This window comes from Dioscorea cayenensis, chromosome 7 (assembly GCF_009730915.1).
Source record: "Dioscorea cayenensis subsp. rotundata cultivar TDr96_F1 chromosome 7, TDr96_F1_v2_PseudoChromosome.rev07_lg8_w22 25.fasta, whole genome shotgun sequence".
In the NCBI taxonomy this organism is placed as follows: domain Eukaryota; kingdom Viridiplantae; phylum Streptophyta; class Magnoliopsida; order Dioscoreales; family Dioscoreaceae; genus Dioscorea; species Dioscorea cayenensis.
This window is the reverse complement of record NC_052477.1, coordinates 19,173,355-19,175,998: the sequence shown is the minus strand read 5'-3', so window position 1 is coordinate 19,175,998 and position 2,644 is coordinate 19,173,355. Positions and strand designations below refer to the sequence as shown.

Sequence of the window (2,644 nt, the reverse complement as noted above, 5' to 3'; positions counted from 1 at the left end):
ATGCATGCTTCTCATTTATTTTTATTTATCATACGTATACATACGTCAACTCTCATCTCATAGTACTTATGCATGCATAAAAAGGCAACATATATAGTAGATTATACTGATGGTGTCATTTATGCAACGAGCTGAGTTCAATTTTGATTGCTCTCCTGATTACTGAAATTGTTGCTAGTGTGATTATTATCTTTGTCATCATTTGTCAGGCACACAACCCGAAAGTGATCAGCAGTGGACAAATTCTTCAAGACCTTTAGGGAGTTTGAATCGTCCATTTGTAACAAAAATTTTTATTGCGATGTTAAAGATGCATTACAACTCGATCATCCTCTCAGAAAAAAAACATTCATATTCAAGCAGTTTGATGAATCTGTTCATTTGACAAAAGACAGCAGCTTTCCTTTGCAGAGTTTTGTGATGCCTGGTATCATATTAGCTGCTCTCAAAACCGAATATTCGAAATACTCCTTCGTCATTCTGATACTTGTTCTTATCATCACCTGCGTAAGGGAGCAAGTTATATTTCGGGTTCCAGCCCACGCTATTCATAGGAGATTTTGCATGCAATCTGGATGAGCTGCTCGATCGGGTCCGCATCATTGGTACTTTCAACTAAGGTGTCTTCACTCACCGACGCAAGATACTCTCTAGTGTAATTAAAGCTCACTGTTCTAATAGGCCATTCGAATTTTGTGAATGTCCGGACACACGAGATCTCCTTTTATATCCCAAAGGGCTCGACCGGAGAATCAACACTCGCCGACAGCAAAATATCTTCTAGTGGGATCCATAGCAATACAGAGCAACCCAATCCATAGTATAGTTAGTTCATCCTCCTTGTTTCCAACAGCCAAGTGTGTCCCATCTGGGTTGTATGTGATATTGATGTTAACTCCACTACGCTCAGCTTGTTGAGACCACCTTCCAAGACGACCAGTGCCTTGTCCCCAGCCGCAGCTGATTCCATCACACTTTTCAATTCGATATCTTTAACTTTTCCATGGCCATGGGGGATCAATGGAACCGAAGCGAGCTTTGTACCTTCTTCTTGTGGCCTTGATACTCTCTTGAGACGAGATTCTTGAAATTTATAGGCTTCTCCTCCATTCTTCCTTCTGCGGGGGTATATAGAGCAGCACATGATGAGATATTAACAAAAACCAATAGATCAGATCAGAGCGGAGCGGTGGAAGAGGTTCTATCCCTCATGATCATCGCTGCCCTCGAAGCCCCTTATTCTTTATTGCAATGAAAGCAATGAATATTCAGAACTAGGGAATTAAGAAACAATTTATGAAAGAAGCCCGTTCTCTTCTATTCAGCTATGTCTCATCCTAATATATAGACAAAATACAATGTAAACAATTTTTATACGACTTAGCCAAACAGAGACTAACTATTGGTTATCAAATAAAAACAAAGGCTAACAAACACTATACAACTAATACAAGGAATGCTTTTATAGCTAGAATTTCTATTCTAATACTCCCCCTCAAGATGGATTGTAAAGATCTTTTACAGTCATCTTGGATAAGAGTCTGGAAAGAATAGGGGATGACAAAGCCTTGGTAAAAGCATCCGCTAGTTGTTGATGAGAAGCAATAGGAAGAAGCTTGAGGGATTTTTCTTTGATCTTGTCACGAACAAAGTGACAATCGAGCTCAATATGTTTAATGCATTCATGAAATGTAGGATTGGAAGCGATGTGCATGGCCGCTTGATTATCGCAATATATCACAGCTGGGACTGGAATGAACATCCATAGGAAATTCTCGAAGCAATTGTTGAAGCCATGTGAGTTCACTAGCAGTAACTGCTAAAGCTCTATACTCTGCCTCAGCAGATGATTGAGATACAGTGGTTTGCTTTTTAGATTTCCATGAGACCAAAGAACCTCCAAGAAAAATGCAAATTAAAACCCAGTAATGGATCTTCTAGTATCAGGACAAGTGCCCCAATCTGAATCAGAGAAGGCTTGAATTTGTAGAAGAATAGAAGAAGATGCCTTAGAGGGAAAAAATAAACCTTGACCATGCTTTCCCTTCAAATACCGTAGTAAATGATGGGCAGCTTGCAAATGAGCTGTTCGGGGTTGAGAAAGAAATTGACTGAGGCAATGGACATCAAAAGTGATGTCCGGCCTAGAAAGAGTAAGATAGAGTAATCGCCAATAAGTCTTCGATATAGAGTAGGATCATCTAGCAATGTACCATCAGATGCACTAAGCTTGAGACGTGGATCAATCGGAGTGAATGTTGGTTTGGAAGCAAGGTAACCAACATCATCAAGGAGTTGTAAAGTATAATGACATTGAGACAAAAAAAAAGTCCTTCAGAAGACCTAGCAATTTCCAGCCCAAGAAAATAACGAAGATCACCGAGATCCTTTAATTTGAACCGCGAATGAAGAAATTTCTGAAGGTTGCGAATAGCTTCCATATTAGGTCCAGTAATGATGATGCCATCTACGTAAACTAGTAGAGCAACGTAGGAGTCACCGGTCCCTTTTGTAAACAATGAATAATCTGCCATTGATTGAGTGAAACCAAATTGAATCAAGGAGTCGAAAAATTTTTATGCATTAATCGAGCGCAGTGAAGCTTTGGCTGAAAACCATATATGAATTTGTGTAATTTGCAAAC

General features: G+C 39.4%; 1 pseudogene; it reads right to left on the bottom strand.

Annotated features, from left to right (window-relative positions):
* Nucleotides 1-435: 435 nt before the first annotated feature.
* Nucleotides 436-1,110, bottom strand: LOC120264436 (annotated as a pseudogene).
* Nucleotides 1,111-2,644: the final 1,534 nt, after the last annotated feature.